The sequence below is a fragment of the Callithrix jacchus genome, chromosome 2 (genome assembly GCF_049354715.1).
Source record: "Callithrix jacchus isolate 240 chromosome 2, calJac240_pri, whole genome shotgun sequence".
Taxonomy (NCBI): Eukaryota; Metazoa; Chordata; class Mammalia; order Primates; family Cebidae; genus Callithrix; species Callithrix jacchus.
In genome coordinates, this window is record NC_133503.1 from 133,296,760 (window position 1) to 133,317,500 (window position 20,741).

Genomic DNA, 20,741 nt, shown 5'->3' on the forward strand with positions numbered 1-20,741 from the left:
TAGTGATTTTTATAAAAGGTAAATATGATTTATGTTACATACCTGTCAAATACCTTTAGGAAAAATTTGGTTGTTTCAGTATAACTTTATAAGATTATAATCTAGTACCCTGCTATCCTGTTCAGCATTATCCTTTGCTACTCTTCTCCTGTGCACTCAACAAACCAGCCTTATTTAATGTTCAAAGCAAATGTTCATGTTCTTTCTTGCTTTGGAATCTTATATGTTCTTAGTATCTAGAATGCTGCCTCCCTGCTTAGTACTCCTGCCACATACCCTTTTTCCAATCTCTGTCCTGTTAATTCTTACCCCTCCATCAAATCCTAACTTTGACATCATTTTCTAGGGAAAGTCTTCTTTAATGGTCCTCTTCTAACCCCACATTTAATTTGGCTGTCTTTTATAAAACAATATTCTCCCCAAAATATACTTATTTTTCTGAAGAGTTGTGGTTATGAAATACATTTAAAATGTGAGCGTTGTATTCTTATTTGGATAATTGAGTTTCTAGTTGTGCGACCCCCTTGTAGACCCCTGCCCAGTACCCGATCCCAAGTAACAGCTCGAGTGAGAGTTGGAAGCCGAGTTCAGGTTTATTGGGATCAGCGGGCAGGCCAGGAAAGGAAGGAGATCGGGGCTGGCTGCGACTGCGCAGCTGGGGTAGGAGGGTTTTATAGGGGGGTGGACGGGGCGTGGACACAGGGCTGGCGGAGTGTCGTGGGAGCTTAGGATAGGCTGTCCGTCTCTGGGCAGACTGCTGAGGTAGCTCAGAGGGTTATGTGTCGGGTCAGGATAGGCCGAGGCTTGGCGGGTTTTTCTGCTGCGATGATTGGTTGTTTGTTGTTGCCGGGCAGAACAGAGCAGCGCCTGAGGGGTTTTTTCCGGGCGGCGGGAAGCCTGGGGGGAGGGCGGTGGACGGGACTTTCTACCGAACATTCCTGACTCCTTAAAAAGGAAAAAAGGGCGGCGAAGTCGATCTGGCTACTTCCTGCTGGACAGGGGCTGAGTGGGGTCTTTACGGAGTCTGGGAGGTCGGTAGGGGGGCATATGCGCAATCTGGATGGCTGAGGACTGGTTGTAGCAGCATCTGGTTGATAGTGATCCGGGTGAGCTCCTGGAAACGGCGCTGCAAGAACTGAAAGAAACAAGGGGCAACAAGTAAGAAAAGACAGATGATAAGCAGAGGCCCTATCAGTGGGGATAGGAGGGTGTACATGGATGACGACCACCATGCGGTGGCTTTAGTGGTAAACTGGTAACTTTGTAGCTCCGTCTTGATTTTCTGGAGATTTTCGATGCGGGTTTCTACTATCCCAGATTCATTGACGTAGTAACAACATTCTTCCTGTAAGAAGATGCAGGTCCCTCCTCGTTCGGCTGTAAGCAGGTCCAGAGCTCTTCGGTTTTGTAGGGCTACTTGGGCAACCGAAGTGACCTGTCGTTGGAGAGATGCTAGGGAGGCAGCAGAGTCATCAATTGCCGTTTGCAGCTGTGAGGAAAGGCGGGCTAGTGCCTGGTGAGTGTTAATCAGGGCCCCGCTTCCTAGGCCTATAGCAGCTGTAGATCCTGCGAGGGAGAGCCCGATAGTTATGGGAAGAAAGGCAGCTCTTCTTTGACGATGGGAGCTGGGGCGTGCGGAAGACATGCTAGTGTGCATCATAAGGAACTCAGCCGGTGAATAGACAGTGAGGCGTGGGACCAAGGTGACAGGGAGACAGCGGGAATGTCCTCTAAGGTTGGACTGGGTTAGTAGTTTGGAAAGGGTACCATTGCACCAAAAGTAAAAACCTTGGGGAGCTGTTAGACTAGCTGTGAGTTGTTGAGTCTTGTTGCATGTGGGGTCTGAGCTTTGAGAAGAGTAGCAGGCCGGAAAGAGTGAAGTGTTGAGGTAGAAGAGTGGGACATCTGGGATTGGGGGATGTCGGCCTGTCCCGTTGGTGTGGTTTGTAGGAAACATGGTCGGGACTGCGACTAGAGGAGTTTGTCCAAGAGTCGCACATAGGAGGCAAGAGGTCAGATTGGTCAGCCCTGTCTGATTGGCAAGCTTTAGGCCTTCTCTCATGAGGGTTAACCACGAGAAAGGGGCTAGCTGAGTTTTTAATGTAGTTTCTTGCACTTGGATCGTGTTGTGGATTTCTGGAGAGGTGAGGACATACGCCCGCCAGATATATAAGTGTGAGGATGGATAACTTGTGGAACTGGACTCGTAGACTGAGGCCTTTTGGGGTGCTTGCCATCTATCGTCCCAGGGATCTGGGATGGTTAGAGTAAGTTGGGTTTCTTTGCTGGGATTGCCTTCTGAGTCGAATTTTGTGGTCCTCTTAAGGAGGGAAGGGAAGCGGCCACCCTGCTCCCATTCGTTAGCTGTGGGCTCACGCTGACAGGAGCCCCAGACACATCCCATACAAGAGTGCCAACTGGAGGTCCTACAAGCACCTCTCTGTTTATAGTTAAAGCATAGCAATGGGTGAGTACGGCGAACGTTGTTAAGGGTGGAGAAGTTGAGTTGGATGGGGGATGCACATCCTGTGGTGGGGCAATCTGTCGTGGTTAAGAGGTGGTTATGAGAGTAAGGAGGGGTTGAGCAAATCTCGGTAGTTTTGGTATAATTTTCAGTGAGAAAAAATCTCCAGACATACTGTGGGTTAGCTAGGGACAATTCAGGGCTTAAAGAGCTTAAGTGATAGAGGACCAGTAGGAACACACTCCCAACGGGAACTGGAAGGGCCATCGGGATACTTTTTTACTCTTGAGAGATGGACCCAAGATGGAATCTGAGCAACTTTGATGGCCGTTGGGGTAGCTAAAATGACAGTATAGGGCCCTTCCCACCGGGGTGAGAGGGGTTTTGGAGTGAGAGATTTAATGAAAACGGAGTCACCGGGAGCAACCTTTCCCAGAGCGGGTGAAATTTCTGAGGTTTGGGGTATGGAAGCGTTGGCGTGTTCCCTGAGTAGATGTCTGAGGAGAGTAAAATAGGGAAGGTAGGTGTTCAGGGGGGAACTCTCCGGAGAAGGTGGAGTGGATAGCAGGAAGGGTCGCCCGTATAGGAGCTCGAATGGACTGAGCTGTGAGGCTCCTCGGGGGCGGGCCCGCAGCCTGGTAAGAGCTAACGGTAGTAAAGAGACCCATGACTGCTTGAGCTCGAGAGAGAGTTTGGTAAGCTGATCCTTGATGAGTCCGTTAGCCCGTTCTACCTTACCCGATGACTGGGGGTGGTAGGCCGCATGCAGCTTCCACTGAATTCCTAAGGAAGCACAGACAGCGTTAGTAACTTTGGAGACAAAGGCCGGGCCGTTGTCTGACTGAATAGTGGCTGGAAGCCCAAACCAAGGGATGATGTCCTGGATAAGATGGGCAGCAACAGTGTCGGCGGACTCCGAAGTGGTGGGAAAAGCTTTGATCCAGCCTGAAAAAGTATCAACAATGGTTAACAGGAACCGAAATTGTTTGTGTCTTGGCATGTGAGTAAAATCAATTTGCCAATCTTGTCCTGGTAAAGATCCACGCAACTGGTGGAGCTGTTGACGGAGATGACAGGCTCCTTGGGGGTTGGTCTTCGCACAAATGAGACATTGGGCATGGACCTGGTGAATAAGGGAGGGAAGCCCTTCTGGATGTAATATGGGTAGGAGGAAGTGGAGCAGGGCTTTAGGTCTGATATGAAGGGAATCATGGATGTCTTTTATGATGGCAGTTTTTTGTGCTTGAGGAAGTATCAGAAGGTTGTGATTGAAGGCCCATCCATCCCTAAAGGTCACTCCAGGGTTTTGCTGTAAAAGTTCGAGCTCAGAGTTGGAATACTGGGGTTTGTAGCAGCGTGACAGGAAGTAGATTTCTTTTGGGGGTGGGCAGGTTTGTGCTGTCTCCCTGGCCGTCCTGTCCGCAAAAGCATTACCTAGGGCTACTAGGGACCCGGAGGTTTGGTGTCCTCGACAGTGAATGATGGCAACTTGCTTTGGAAGCTGGATGGCTGAGATAAGATCAGCTATAAGTTTTCCATTAACTACCGGGGTGCCCTTGGTGGTCAAGAATCCTCTCTCTTTCCAGATCATACAATGGGAGTGTGCAATAAGGAAAGCGTACTTTGAGTCTGTGTATATGTTGACAGTTTTGTCCCTGGCCCACTTGAGAGCCCGGGTGAGGGCGACTAACTCAGCCTGTTGTGAGGTGGTTCCTAAGGGGAGGGAATGAGTCTCAATGACATCTGAAGGGGTCACTATTGCATATCCAGCAATACGGGGTTTTCCTGGGCGTAGGAAGGAGCTCCCATCTACAAAAAGTGTTGCTTCGGCCTCGATGGGGGTAGAGTATAGATCTGGCCGTGGAGACTGAGTTTCAACAATGACTTCAAGACATTGGTGGTCTAGTATTGGGGCAGTGGGAGAAGGAAAGAGGGTGGCTGGATTAAGAGCAGTACAGTGAGAGAGGGAGACATCCGGATTTTCCAGGAATAGAAGGTGCAGGAGCTGTATCTTGGACGGCCCAAGGTGTGGTAAGGCCTCACCAGACACGAGTTCCTGCAATCTGTGGGGGGAGAATACTTTGAGAGGTTGTTGGAGGTTGATCTTAAGAGCTTCTGTTGTAAGCGTAATGGCCGCTGCCAAGACTCGAAGGCAAGGGGGCCACCCTTTTTCTGTGGGGCTGAGCTGCTTGGAGAGGTATGCTAGAGGAAGGAGGGCGCTACCGACTGGTTGAGCCAGGACTCCTACCGCGATGTGGGCTTTCTCATCCGTATACAAGTGAAAAGGAAGATTGGGATTGGGTAGAGCAAGAAAGGTTGAAGCACATAGTGCTTGTAGGAGCGTGTGGAAGGCTCGAGTCACTGTTCCCTTTGAAGTAAGTGGGCCTTCAGGAGTATCTGCGGCTGCTTGGTAAAGTGGCTTGGCCAGAAGGGCAAAGTTGGGCACCCAATGCCGGAAGAATCCCACTACCCCCAGGAAGGAGAGTATTTCAGTGGCAGACTGCGGGGGTTGGAGGGCTCTCAGGGCCTGCAGTCGATCGGGGATAATGGATTTCTTTCTCGGGGAAAGCTGTAGGCCCAAGTAAATGACTGATGAGGTAACAAGTTGGGCCTTCTTTCTTGAAACTCTATACCCTTTGTCTCCTAAAAAGTTGAGCAGAACAGTAGTGGCTCGGGTGCACTCTTCCTGGCTGGGGGAACAGACGAGTAGGTCATCAACATACTGAAGAACAATAGATGGGGCTAGGCGGCAGCCTAGAAGGTCTGTTGCCAGGGCCTGACCGAACAGGTGAGGGCTATCCCTGAAACCTTGGGGAAGAACTGTCCAGGTGAGCTGACAGGAGTTGTCAGTAAGTGGGTCTTCCCAGGTGAAGGCGAAGATGAAATAGGAATCTGGGTGTAAGGGAATGGTGAAAAAGGCATCCTTGAGGTCAAGGACTGAGAAGAAGGTAGTATCGGAGGGAATTCTGGAGAGTATGGTGTACGGGTTTGGGACTACAGGATGTATAGGAACTACTGCAGCATTGACTAGTCGGAGGTCTTGGACAAGGCGGTATTCTCCTGAGGGTTTCTGAACTGGGAGGATGGGAGTGTTGCATGGGGAATTGGTGGGTACTAGGAGGCCGCGACTTTTTAGCCTCTCAATGATAGGGCGAAGTCCTAGGCGGTGTTTCTTGGAAATAGGAAACTGAGGTCGACAAAGAAATCGGGAGGAGTGTTCCTGGAGGCAAATCTTGACTGGCTTGTGGTGTGTGGCTACTACAGGTGTATCCATTTCCCATACCTTAGGGTGTACTTTAGGGAGGAGAATGTCTGGGGAAGCATAGTCTAAGTCGGAGTCGAGGTGGTGAGCAACCAACAGGAGGTGTTGGGGAGAGACGGGGAAAGTGATGTGGGCTTTGAGTTTTGTTAGGATGTCTCGTCCCAACAGAGGCACAGGGCAAGAGGGGATAATGAGGAAAGAGTGGCTGAATGGGACTGAGTTGTACATACAAGTGAGCGGTGGGGTTTGGCGTGGGGTGTGTGCAGCTCCATCGATTCCCATAACAGAGACCTGGGAAAGTATGGTCTGGCCTTGGAAGGAGGGAAGTACAGAGTAGGTAGCCCCCGTATCGAGCAAAAAGGAGACGCTTTTTCCCGCTACCTGAAGTGACACCCTAGGCTCGGCGAGGGTTACTGGGGTCGACGAGCCTGGGCCTCCCTAGTCTTCTAAGAGCCCCAGTAACTCAGGGTATAGGCGGTCAGGAGAGCCAGACTCCCGAGCCGGAGATCAGGGGTTGGCCCTCCCGGAGAGGCACCCCTTGGTCCACTACTCCGGCTTGTGCTGGCCGGGGTCCTAGATCCCTGGGGGCACTCTGATTTCCAGTGGCCACTGAGCTGACAGATGGGGCAGGGCCTGGTGGGCGGCCGTGGCTGAGGGCAACTAGAGGCCCAATGTCCTTCCTTGCCGCATTTGAAGCACGCCTCTGGCGGGGGCTTGGAGCGGCTATTTGGACCCTTGGCCCCTGCCGGCCATAGGGCTGCCACCAGGGCTTGGGTCTGCAGCGCAACCTTTTGCTTCAATCGAGCTTGGCGGGCAACCTCTGCTGCATCTTCCCTGGCGTTAAAGACTTTAAAGGCCATCTTAACCAGGTCTTGTATAGGAGTCTCTGGGCCGTCTTCAGCCTTTTTAAGTTTTTTCCGAAAGGGGCGGATTGGGAAATGAAGTGGGAAGCTAAGACGGTAGCACCATTTTGGGAGGCTGGGTCTAGTCGGGTATAGTGGACAAGGGCTTCCTGAAGGTGGTTGAGAAAAAGGGCAGGGTTCTCATCTGGCTTCTGTGTAATTTCTCTTAATTTATCATAGTTAACGACCTTGTTGGATACAGCTTCTAACCCGCGCAACAGGTACTGAAGCATGCGGTCTCGAGCTGGGATGTCGGAGCCAGCTCCATCCTGATATACCCATTGGGGATCTGTGGTGGGAATAACTTCTGTACCTACTGGGACTTGGTTTGGGTTTATGGCATGATCTCTATCTGCTTGATGCCTGGCTGCCGCTAGGACGCGCTCGTGCTTTTCGGCAGAGAGGGTCGATGTACAGATGACCCGAATATTGTGCCAGGTGAGACTATAGGCCTGGGTGAGATACCGAAACTCCTTAATTTAGGTGGAGGGGTCTGCCGAGAAGGACCCAAGGCGGCGTTCAATTTGGGCTAGGTCTTGGAGAGAAAAAGGGACATGGACTCGGACAAGGCCCTCTGCCCCGGCTACTTCCCGTAGGGGTGCTATGACAGAGGGAGGCACTGAAGTCTTGGTACGGGTATGGGCCACCACGGGGGAGGAGGAGGGAGGGCAGATGAGAGGAGGAGCGGTCGGGGGGGTGGCGGAAGGCATAGGCGGAGAGGAGGAAGGAGGCACAGCAGGAGGAGATACAGAGGGAGGGGGGTTAGGTGGGTCGGGGACTTCCGGAGTGGGAACAAAGGGGGAAGACAAATGGTCAGGCATCTCTTCTTGTAGAGTATAGGGAGGTGGCTTGGTTGGGGAGGTAGGAGTCTGCGGTGGAGGAGTTCAGCCTAAAAGAACTTGGTGAGTGGAGCAAGAGGAGCAGAGGTCAGGATGGGAACGCAGGTCCCAAAAAACCTAGACATAAGGCACTTCCTTATCTTTGCCAGTTTGGCAGCAGAAGTTATCTAGGTCGCGGAGCACATTGAAATCGAAAGTGCCGGTGGGGGGGCCAATGCGACCGGTTATCGAGCTGGTACTGGGGCCAGGCCACCTGGGAGAGGAAAATAAGCTTCTTTCGCCTAAGGGTTTGGGCGTAGCCCAAGCGGGTAAAATTAAGAAGCAGACAGCCCAGTGGGGTGTTTGTAGGAATTTTGGGCTCCACGTTCCCCATGATGTGTGCGGCAAAGGGTTCCTGCCAGCCGAGGGCGGTCTCGGAACAGTATCCGAGTGGGCTGGGGTAGGGTGGGGGAGGCGTCCCTCCAACCCACCAGCTTCCCCAGAGGAAGGTGGATAGGAAAGACCAGAGAAGGCGTCCCCTGTCTGATCATTCCTATTTAATGGTTTTGGATTGGGTGGGTCAGAGAAGGCGTCCCTTGTCTGCCGACCCAAGGCTCCTGGAGCCTGGTTGGGGGATCCTGCTCGGGCCAGCTGGCGCTTGGCAAGGGATCCGTGGAGTGGGGCTGAGAGGAAGGGTCTTTGCCACACGCACCACGGAAGGAGAAGGTAAGAAACAGGACTTACCTGGTCAGGAGTGCTGAGGCCGAATTGGAGGAGGGCTGGAGAGGTCGCTGGAGGGAGGGGGTCGCTAGGGGGGCTAGCGACCCTCCCTCCTGGGTTTCGGCACCAAATGTGCGACACCCTTGTAGACCCCTGCCCGGTACCCGATCCCAAGTAACAGCTCGAGCGAGAGTTGGAAGCCGAGTTCAGGTTTATTGGGACCAGCGGGCAGGCCAGGAAAGGAAGGAGATCGGGGCTGGCTGTGACTGCACAGCTGGGGTAGGAGGGTTTTATAGGGGGGTGGACGGGGCATGGACACAGGGCTGGCGGAGTGTCGTGGGAGCTTAGGATAGGCTGTCCGTCTCTGGGCAGACTGCTGAGGTAGCTCAGAGGGTTATGTGTCGGGTCAGGATAGGCCGAGGCTTGGCGGGCTTTTCTGCTGCGATGATTGGTTGTTTGTTGTTGCCGGGCAGAACAGAGCAGCGCCTGAGGGTTTTCTTCCGGGCGGCGGGAAGCCTGGGGGGAGGGGGGTGGACGGGACTTTCAATAACACTAGTTGTTGTTGTTGTTGTTGTTGTTGTTTTTGGTAGGGTCCCCAGGGAGCCTTTTACTTGCCACCGGGGTTCAAAAGAGGAAAATGTGAGATGAGGACCTGATGAATAGTTAAGACGGGACAAATTATCATGTCTGCTTCTTGTTCTTGTTAACAGTGCAGGAAACATCAAGCTTATATTTAGCTGTTATATGAAGGAACAATGCTAGTGGGTCTCTTGATGTTGAAAAACTGATTTTTAAGGACTCAGTAGTATATTTGCCCAGTGAAAGTGGGCAGGGAAGAGGAAGGATCCAGCCAAAGATGATCAGCCTTCTCTATGAGCAAGCTATTTCAAACTTTTTTGTTGTTGTTGTTAAGACAGTGTCTCACTCACTCTGTTGCCCAGGCTGGAGTGCAGTGGTGTGATCTTGGCTCGCTGCAACCTCCACTTCCTGGATTCAAGTGATTCTCCTGCCTCAGCCTCCCAAGTAGCTAGGATTACAGGTGTGTACCACCACATCCAGCTGTTTGTATTTGTAGTAGAGACCAGGTTTTGCCATATTGGCAAGGCTGGTCTAAACTCCTCACTTCAAGTGATCTGCCTGCCTCAGCCTTTCAAAGTACTGGGATTATAGGCATAAGCCAGTGTGCCCAGTTATGTTTCAAACTGTTTTGATCCAACCTGGAATAAGAAATATTATTTTATTTTGCATCATGACACAGTACACTAATACTACTTATGATGCACTCTGATATTTCTGATTCCATTTCTGTTCTCTTCCGTTACACGAAAGCTGATCACGGCACACTGGGTTAATTTCATGAGTCAAGGATTACAACCCTGCCTACTGGGTTACAACTAGCAGTTTGGAAACAGTCTTGTAGAAGTAGCTGGTGACTTGAGGCCAGGCACAGTGGCTAAGGTCTGTAATCCCAGCACTTTGGGAGGCAGAGGTGGGCGGATCACCTGAGGTCAAGAGTTTGAGACCAGCCTGGCCAACATGGCAAAACCCCGTCTCTACTAAAAATACAAAAATTATCCGGGTATTGTGGTGCACACCTGTAATTCCAGCTACTGGGGAGGATAAGGCATGAGAATCGCTTGAACTCAAGAGGAGGAGGTTGCCTTGAGCAGAGATCGCACCACCATACTCCAGCCTGGGTGGGTGACAGAGCGAGACTCCATCTCAAACAACAACAACAAAAAGAAAGTAGCTGGTTACTTGAATCTGAATCTGTTTTCCAGCTGACTAAACAAGCAGAATCATAGCCAAGTGGGAGATAATGGGTAGTCCATGTACGTGACTAAAAGTTACTGACTGCTTGTTGTGTATGCAGTACTGGACCAGGAACTTTACTTACTTTATATTTACCACTCTGTTGAATATTAGTCTTCCTGTTTTACATAGGGAAACTGAGGTTCAGAGGGGCAAGTAACTTACTTACAGCCGTATATATAGGAAAGGTCAGAACTAAGATTTGAACCTTTGTAAGTTAGTCTTCCCAACTCCAAAACCCATGCATTTGCATCCTATCAGCGAGTCTCCCAAGTAAGCAATACTGCAATATACATGCCAAATTTAGAAGGGAATTAGTGACATTTAGGTGTCTTGAAAATTTTATGGTGGAAAATAACAATAAAAAGCCCCATTAAATGTGAGTTGAGACAGGCATAAACATTGACAAACAGTTAAATAGTGATAGATTATATTGGCTTTCCAGAGAGCTTAAGTCTTCATGCCTCTGCTCCTCCAAGAGTTAGAGGTAATATCCTTTAGGCTGAGATATATGGGGTTTTCTTCTTGATAAGGTAAATGAAATGTTCAGAGGCTTTACTACTGCACCAGAGCAGATAATAAGGCAATTAGAACTGTTAAATTGATGAAACACCAGACTAGGATGAATTATATTATGAATTACAAAGAAACAAGAGATTTTACAGCAATTTTTGAGACCTAAAGAGGAAAGATATATCAGTAAAGTGAAGAGAAATTGATAGTTAAACTTAAAGTGCTAGATTTATTGACCTGAAAAAGCCAACTTTCAAATTTTAGGGCCAGTTTCAGACTATATAAGTTTTGTAAATAAGTGGAAAAATTATCAGTTTCTGCTGATAGTTTAATTTCCTCTATTAATAAGATGAATTTAAGATGTGTTTCTTCCTTTTCATTTTTTGAACTGCCACATACCCTAGAGATCATCCAGTCAAACCTCCTCATTTTATAAATGAAGAACCTGAGACAGGGAAATTAAACAGCTTATTCAGGATTACATTACAAAGTAGTTGAGTTGGAACTAGAACCCAGATTATGGGACATGTCATTGGCTTAATTTTTATTTGAACTGAGTAAGAGTGTTGATAAATAACTTCTATATAAGCTGATTTATGAATATTGTACTTTCTTTAGAATTCCCACCACATAAAATAATCTCATTGCTAACACTTAAATAATGCATTGTTTGCCAAAGATAGCTGGGAAACAATCACTAGAGAGAGGCAAGCCTTCATTTCAGTGAAGAATGGGCTGCCTGCTTTGTTTGTTTGTTGTTAAAAAAAGCTTTGTTTCATAATTTCAGGCTAGGATCCACAAACATGATCATCCATATTTAGAAGACAGACTTCTGGAATACTCTTCAGTAACATGAGACTCAAGTTTTATGTCATAAACTTTTCAGTTGTCACTGTAATTCTTGGTTTACACAAATAGGAAAACTATTCAATTGTAAGCTCTATCTTCCTTTAGAAAACTTTTTAGGATATTATTCTCCTATATTCCCAAAAGTCTTTTCTAGGTTCCAGAAACCATATGTACATGTATGCCTTTAGTTTGAGCAGGCAAAACTAAGTCCTATTGTTTCAGTTACTAAATATTGGATCTCTAATACCATCATGATTTTTAACGTAATTAGGTAGAATGATTGTTGAGTTACTATTTGTGCCAGCAATTTAATTGTAAAGCGTTATATAGCTATATGTTATCAAGATATAACTATTTAGGTTAGAGTTGTTTGGAGAAGTAATCACTTTAAGAGAATTAAAATTCCACTGATTGGTGGTTTGAGAAAGGCTTCCTGGAAGAGATGGTATTTGAGCTAGGTTTGGAGCAAGTAGTAGAGATGAGGAGGTAGGGTTAGGGAGGGGCAGTCATTTTCTCTTAGAAGAAGAAATAAGGTAAAAGTCTCCAGAGCTCATTTAGGAAATGACTAGGATATATTTAAGAGCATGGCATGGACATCATGACAGGAATTTAGAAAGTCTGGAATGTATACAGAGAAATACACACAGAGGTTTTTTAATGTCCTTATTAGAAGTTTGGAATTCCATAAGCATTGTTTCTGTTTGATTACTTGTGGAAAGCAAGGGAATTCCAGTGACAATTTGAATGTGGCATTGTAGAGGAAAAGAGAACAGTTGTTTCCTAGTAATTTCATGATTTTCTTTTTCCAGCTAGATTTTTAAACTTAGAACCAACTTGATCTCTGATAAACTATGTCTAGTTAAGTGCTACATAGTAGGGGTTACCCAGTCATTGTTTACTTAAGATGAATGAATTTCTGCATAGGAGATTTCTTTTAAGTAGAGGCAGTTTTGTTTTATTGCAAAATTTGTTTCATTTTGTTTTGTTTTTAATGCCAATTTATGAATAGAGCACATAAAACTGGCCTTATCATATTTTCCAACAGCTAATTACATCATTTCAAATGTAGGTAAAGCATGTATGAAAGAATAAATAAGCATTTGAGTGAATGAAGGACAAATTAAGCCAAGTAAACTTGAATGTTCTTAGTTGTATTGAATTTTTAATAGAGTAGAATTATAAAATTAATATTTGATAGAAAAAAACTATCTAATTTTCACTAACATGATTAATACTATTTTAGGAAAATTGAAGTCGTTAGTTATAAATATGGACTAAAAATTACCAGTTGAATCATAGTGAAGATAATGACAGAATTCTATTGAATTGGGGGTCGTGTTTGACATGGTGCCATAGGTATTATATTAAATACAGTTTTATTTAAATCATTAATTACTTGGAAGAAAGCATGCAAGAAATCCTCAAAGGATGCTAAATTTGGATTGTAATTAGAACAGAGAACTGAAAAGAGCTAGAGTGATGAGGCATGTCTTGGTAGATAAACACAATGAAATTCCCTTTGAAAAATTAATTCCCTTGAGAGGAAAGTGGAGTAGATTTTTGCATTAAAATTACATTGTTTCTAATATGGCATTTGCCAAACTGAGTAAAAATTGAGTACCTTATTTAAGAGACTGTCTTGTGATCTTTTGTATTTATTCAGGATATTAATAACCAAAATTTCTTCATAATATGTAAAACCTAGATACAGGTATACCTTGGAGATATTGCTGGTTCAGTTCCAGACCATCACAATAAAATGAGCCACACAATTTTTTTTTTTGTTTCTCAATAGCATGTCTAAAAATGTCAGTACCTTAATTTGAAACTCTTTATTGCTAGAAAAATGCTAACAATCACCTGAGCCTTTAGCGAGTCGTAATCTTTTTGCTAGTACCGATCTTGTCTCAGTGTTGATGACTGCTGATTGATTAGGATGGTGGTTGCTGAAGAATGGGGTGGCTGTGGCAATTTCTTAAAATAAGACAATGAGGTTTGCTGCATAGATGGACTCTTTTCATGAATGATTTCTCTGCGGTGGCATGCACTGCTGTTTGATAGCCTTTAAATCACAGTAGAACTTCTTTTAAAATTGGAATTAATCCTCCTAAACCCTTCCACTGCTTTATCAACTAAATTTATATAGTATCATAATTTTTTTATAATTTCAGAAGTAGGTTTCAGCTCAAGAAACCATTTTATTTGTTCATCCATAAGGAGTAAACTCTTCATCTGTTAAATTTTATCATGAGAGTGTAGCAATTCAGTCACATTTCCACTTTTGTTTCTCTTGCTATTTCTGCCACATCTACAGTTATTTCCTCTACTGAAGTCCTGAACCCCTCAAAGTTATCTGTGAGGGTTAGAATCAACTTTCCCAAAACTCCTGTTAATGTTGATATTTTGACCTCCTCCCATGAATCATGAATGTTCTTAATGGCATCTAGAATTGTGAATCCTTTCCAAAAGGTTTTCAAATTTTCTTTGCCCAGATCCATCAGAGGAATAATTGTCTGTGGCAGCAGTAGCCTTACAAAATGTATTTCTAAAATAATAAGACTTGAACGTTGAAATTATTCTTTGATTCGTGGGCCACAGAATGGGTGTTGTATAAGCAGGCATGAAAACAATGTTAATCTCCTTGTATATCTCCATCAGAGCTTCTGGCTGACTAGGTGCACTATCAGTAAACCATAATATTTTGAAAGGAACCCTTTTTTTTTCTTTTAGCAGTAGGTCTCAAAAGTGGGCTTAAAATATTCATGCTGTAAACAGTTGTGCTGTCATTCATGCTTTGTTGTTTCATTTATAGAGCACAGGCAGAGGAGATTTAGCATAATTCTTATGGACCCTAGAATTTTTGGAATGGTAAGCACGCATTGGCTTGTTTAACTTAAAGTACTAGCTGCATTATCCCCGAGCAAGAGAGTCAGCCTCTTTTTTGAAGCTTTGAAGCCCAGGCATTGATTTATCCTTTTTACCCGTGGGAGTCCACCTAGATGACATTTTCTTCCAACAGAAAGCTGTTTCGTCTATGTTGAAAAATCTTTTGTTTCGTATAGCCACCTTCATCAGTGATCTTAGCTAGATCATGTGGATAACTTGCTGTAGCTTCTACATCAGTATTTGCTGCTTCTCCTTGCACTTTGATGTTACAGACACGTCTTCTTTTCTTTTCTTTTTTTCTTTTTGAGACGGCGTTTCGCTCTTGTTACCCAGGCTGGAGTGCAATGGCGTGATCTCGGCTCACTGCAACCTCCGCCTCCTGGGTTCAGGCAATTCTCCTGCCTCAGCCTCCTGAGTAGCTGAGATTACAGGCATGCGCCACCATGCCCAGCTAATTTTTTGTATTTTTTTTTAGTAGAGACGGGGTTTCACCATGTTGACCAGGATGGTCTCGATCTCTCGTGATCCACCCGCCTTGGCCTCCCAAAGTGCTGGGATTACAGGCTTGAGCCACCGCGCCCAGCCACGTCTTCTTTTCTTAAACCTCATGAACTAACTTCTGCTAGCTTACAGCTTTTCTTATACAGCTCCCTTACTTCTTTAGCCTTCATAGAATTGATGTTAGTTAAGGCTTCACTCTGGATTAGGCTTTGGTTTAAGGGAATGTTGTGGCTGGTTTGATCTATCCAGATCACTAAAACTTTCTCCGTGTCAGCAAGAAGGCTGTTTTGCTTTACCATTATTCATGTGTTCACTGGAGTAGCACTATTAATTTCCTTCAAGAAGTTTTCCTTTGCATTCACAACTTGGTTAACTGTTTGGCACAAGAGACCCAGCTTTAGGCCTGTCTTAGCTTTCTGCATGCCTTTCCCACTGAGCTTAGTCATTTCTAACTTTTTTTCTTGAGATGGAGTCTCGCTCTGTTGCCCAGGCTGGAGTGCAATGGCCTGATCTCCACTCACTACATCCTCCACCACCCAGGTTCAAGCGATTCTCCTACCTCAACCTCCCAAGTAGCTGGGATTATAAGCATGTGCCATGCCGCCTAGGTATTTTTAGTAGATATGGGGTTTCACCATGTTGGCCAGGATGGTCTTGAACTCTTGACCTCAGGTGAGCCACAGCACCCGGTCAATCATTTCTAACTTTTGATATAAAGTTAGAGACATGTGACTCTTCTTTTCACTTGAGCACTTAGAAGCCATTGTAGAGTTGTTAATTGACCTAATTTTAACATGTGTCTCAGGGAGTAGAGAGGCCTGAAGAGAGGGAGAGAAATGAGAGAACAGCCAGTCAGTAGAGCAGTCAGAATATACACATTTGTCAGTTAAGTTTGCCGTCTTATATAGGCACAGTTTGTGGAACTGAAAAACAATTATGATAGTAACATAAAAGATCAGTGGTCACAAATCACCATAATAGATATAACAGTAGTGAACAAGTTTGAAATATTGCAAGGATTACCAAAATGTAGCCCAGAGACACAAAGTGAGCACATACTTTTGGAAAAAGGCACTGACAGATTTGTTTGACACAGTTGCCACAAACCTTCCATTTCTTAAAAAGAAAGAACGAAAGAAAAAACCAAAAATATAACATCAGCAAAATGCAATAAGATGAGGTAATGTCTGTATATTATTTCATAGGACCCAGACACCCATTTGTTTTTAGAGAAAATGTTTTAAGATGGAGAGAAATTCTGAAACTGGAAACCATAGTCACTCTGTAGAGAAGCTATAGCTCTAGAAATGTTTTCAGTACTGTTTCAAAATACTTATTGGGAAGACAATTTCATTTTTCTTAAAAGTGCTTATTTCCTTAATAGTGATGCTCACTCTGCATATTAAATCAGTGAAACTTTACTAGAAATTGCCTCATATCTTTTGGAATTTTCTCCTCTTAAACTATTAACTCTTTCATTTTACCATTACATTAAAATATTTTATTTTGTGGAAAGTCCTTATCTACATAAAACCTAGATGCCATAAAGATAAGATTGATAGATTATATAGATACTATAAAATAAAATTTTTCTGGGGAAATAGCAAAAATGGGGAAAAAGAAAGAAAAATCAATGTGGAAATATAAATGACACAGTGGGGAAAGCATTTACTATCTATATAATAGATAAAGGATAGAGATATGGAAATATAGAGAGAGCTCTTACACATTAGTAAGAAAGAGTGAACACTGCAGCATAAAAATGGGAAAGAATATAATCAAGAAATTCACATGCAAAGAAAAACTAGGATTGGATGACACTTAAAATATTAATGGTAGCACTTTGTATTGGCATGGTTGTAAGCCCTTTATGGGTATTAGACAATTTAATTTTCCCAACAACTCATATGGTAGATACTATTATTATCCTTGCTTTACAGTTGAGGAAACTGAGGCACCATGAGGTTAAGTAACTTAACCAATGGAACTAGGATTCAAATTTAGGCAGTTTAGCTCTAGACAATCACTATATTATACCTCATCAGTAATCGAAGACATGCAAATAAACACACCAGTAATATTATTAGTCACCAATGAAATTGGCATAGGTGGAAACACCAGTATTAAATGTTGGTGAGAGAAATGGGCTTGCTTCTCACTGTTGGTGAATATGTCAGTTGATAGCACATTTGTAGAAGGCAGCTTGTCAGCATATATCACTAAGTAAAATGTGACCTCAAAATGCCATGCTAAGATTTTCATCTAAAGGAAATCTGCAGGCAAGGATATACATGTATGTTCAGTGATATTCATCTCAGTTATTATACTGACAAAATGGAAATAAATGTTCATCAGGAGGATATTGCTTAAAGTGTGTCATGTGCAATCAATGAAACACAGTATTGTTGTTTAAAATCCCAGATGGAGGGTTGTATGTATTAACATAGAAAGACTTCTGTAACCTATTCTATAACCTATTTAGTAAGATTACACCAAAATCACCATGAGAGAGAGAATTAGTAGTTATTTTGTTAGTTGCCCACTACTTGGCATCTCATAAGCATTTGGTAAATATGGGATAGATGGGTGAGTGGATGGTTGGATGTGAGAATATGATATAGTGGAAAGATTCCAAGAGTTGAAACTGGAAGATTTATGTTCTTGTGCCATCCTAGTAACAACAGATCACTTGAATTCAGATCCTTTAAAATACTGATGTTCCCATGTATTTCTATAAAAAGAAACATTTGAGCTTGCATTAACATCTGTTTCAACTACTTAAGGGACTGCCATAAACCAAATTACCACATAGAGACTTATTATGAGTTCCATAAGTATTAATTTTTTCTTATTTGAATTCCTATTAAAATTTGCTTTGTTTTTTAGCAGAGAATTTGAACATCATTTGACTTTTTTTAATACTCTTGTTCATTGCTGTACTATATTATAAATAATGTGAACCTCCCCCCATCCCCTGCTTAGGGATTATCAAGTTGTAGAGTTTAAAATGATCCTTGACTGCCGTGGTTTACATGGTTCTTTCCTTTCCCTAGTCATATTTTTTATGATTGTTCCTTTTATCAGCATGCTGGTTATAGTACTGTTTCCCCTTTCCTCAGCTACTGGCTAAAAACACAAGAAACCAAATTTATAAAATCATACTTAAAGAATGAATAACTGTTCTGAATGAGAACATGAAGATCTCTTTTGTAAATCATACGTATAAGCTTTAGTGTAAATTTTGACCTCTATTTTAGTTATTCCGAGGCCCTTTGTTGGGGGCTCTTTTTTATTATTATTTTAATATATTATCATTTTTCTCAGAAATTTATTTTATTCTTTTTTTAGAGAAGAAAAACGAAAAAGAAAGAAAAGAAAGAGAGAGAGAAAGAAAAAGAATTGAAAAAAAGCATGAAAGAGAGAAAGAAAGAGGAAGAGAAAGAGGGAGAGAGAACGGGAGTGTTGCTTTGTTGCCCAGGCTAGAATGCAGTCTAAAAATGGGTATTGAAAACCTCTTTTATGCCAATAATTGTGCTTAACAATGGAGACAGGAAGGAATAAGAAAGGAAAATAACAAACAAGCAGCCAACCAGTATTTCATTTAAACCTGTGAAATGCTATGCAATTTCTGAGGAGTGATTTACTTCCAATTATGTAGTCACTTTTAGAGTAGGTGTGATGTGGTAGTGATAGGAATGTATGTTCTGTGTATTTGGGGTGGAGAGTTCTATAAATGTTTGTTAAGTTTACTTGTTCCGGGTCTGAGTTCAAGTCCTGAATATCCTTGTTAATTTTCTGTCTTGTTGATCTGTCTAATATTGACAATGTGATGTTAGGTCTCCCACTATTATTGTATGGGAGTCTAAGTTTCTTTATAAGTCGTTAAGAACTTGTCTTATGTATCTGGGTGCTCCTGTATTGGGTGCGTATATATTTAGGATCGTTAGCTCTTCTTGTTGCATTGATCCTTTTACCATGATGTAATGTCCTTCTTTGCCTCTTTTGATCTTTGTCGCTTTAAAGTCTATTTTATCAGAGACGAGAATTACAACTCCTGCTTTTTATTTATTTATTTATTTTTGCTCTCCCTTTGGTTGGTAAATCTTCCTCTGTCCCTTCATTTTGAGTCTTTGTGTATCCTTGCATGTGAGATGGGTCTGGATGCAGCATACCCCGATGGGTTTTGGCTTTTTATCTAAGTTGCCTGTCTGTGTCTTTTGATTGGGGGATTTAGTCAATTTAAACTTAGGATTAATAATAATATATGTGAGTTGAATACTGCCATTTGATGCTAACTGGCTGTTTTGCCCATTAGTTGATGTAAATTCTTCATTATGTTGATGCGCTTTACTTTTTGGTATATTTTTGGAAAGGCTGATACTGGTTGTTCCTTTCTATGTGTAGTGCTTCTTTCAGGGGGCTCTTTTATAATTCTGTTTCACTTAAGTAGAGGTGCCTGTGTTTCAGATAGTAGTTTTAAAATGCATGATTCTAATAAAAATATTTATAATCTCTTGATTTCTTACATGTTTCTTCAGCATTTGCACTAGAAGTATGGTCTTGGTAGAAAAATAACTTTGACTAAATACCTATCTTTGCTTCTTAGGAGGGAATGAACTCTTAAAGAGCAAATTGTAAGACTGAAAGTTCCTTGCTTAGTAATTTTTCTTTCATATTTTTCTCCAAAATCTTAAAACTGGAAGCTTGACCTGAATAACTGTACCTGCCACCACTCTTCGCTTTACTCATACTATCAGCATGAATATAGTACTATGTTGTCTACTTAGGTTTTTAAAAATTGTTGCATTTTGTGTATTTTTTACTTTGTCTCATTAGGCCAACCATTGTCTTTTCTTTTACTATTTTATTATAATGAAATTACATTCTCACATTTAAGTATTCCCTGTTGGGCTGAGTTAGACTTGTAGGTGTTTGGGCTATATTGACCCTATTTGCTTTTTGAAACACTTACTATCTTTTTCATGCTTTTGCCTTTTTATATTTCTTAATCTGGGGAAAGAGAGTCAGAGTTTTTTGATTTGTGTAGCTTGTCTATAAATGTAAAGTGAAAGTTAGGAATGATTTTGTTCCTGCAATAGATTTAGGCTGATAATACCACATTTACCTGAGAAAACATAATTGCTTTTCTCTTTATACTTCTTATAGTATTGCTGTGGTACTCATTTCCTTTAACTCTTGAAAAAGAAAAAACAACACAGCTCTGTCGGAACATGGAACATTACTACGTAGATATATATGCATGTGATGGTAAGATCAGTTTCCACTCCACAGTGTTGTTTTAAGAAGCAAGAACTCGGGCCAGGCGTGGTGGATCACCTGGGGTTGGGAGTTCGACATCAGCCTGGCCAACCTGATGAAACCCCGTCTCTACTAAAAATACAAAAATTAGCCGGGCATAGTGGTGCACACACCTGTAATCCCAGCTACTCGGAAGGCTGAGCCAGGAGAATGGCTTAAACCCGGGAGGCAGAGGTTGCAGTGAGCCAAGGTTGTGCCACTGCATTCCAGGTTGGGCTACAGAGTCAGACTCCATCTCAAAAGAAGAAGAAAAAAGAAGCAAGAACTCTGGCTTGGAAATTAGGCAATCTGTATTTTAGTTATAGCTCTGATACTAATTCTCGAGAAACTTAAAGAGGCTCCTCCAGCACTAGTTTGTTTATTTGTTTGTTTGTTTTTTGAGACAGAGTCTCACTGTGTTGCCCAGGTTGCAGTGCTGTGGCATGAACTTGGTGCTCACTGCAACCTCCACCTCCTGGGTTCAAGTGATTCATGTGCCTCAGCCTCCCGAGTAGCTGGGACTCAGAACTAATTATTTTGATATAAAAGTTTGCTTTAATTTTTAAAAAGTCATGAGACTTGTTAACTTCAAGAGGGGTATGTTGTTAGAAATAAGTAACTGAAAGATCATATGACAGCAGATCATTTGAATTTAAAACCTTAAAAATATTCAACACCTGGGCTAACAGTTCTTGAAGTACCATAATCTGGCCATA

At 43.2% G+C, this 20,741-nt stretch overlaps 1 protein-coding gene across 7 annotated transcripts in view; it reads left to right on the forward strand.

Moving 5' to 3' along the window:
* TBCA (tubulin folding cofactor A) overlaps nt 1-20,741 on the forward strand; it is an 83,225-nt gene that overhangs the window by 31,029 nt on the left and 31,455 nt on the right. For 2 of the 7 annotated variants that reach the window (XR_013532600.1, XR_013532601.1), the window contains one exon: nt 19,894-20,741. This exon is cut by the window's right edge. The exons of the other annotated variants lie outside the window; for them this stretch is intronic. The gene's annotated coding sequence lies outside the window, so the exon portion shown is untranslated. The remainder of the gene's footprint in view (nt 1-19,893) is intronic. 7 annotated transcript variants of the gene reach the window in all.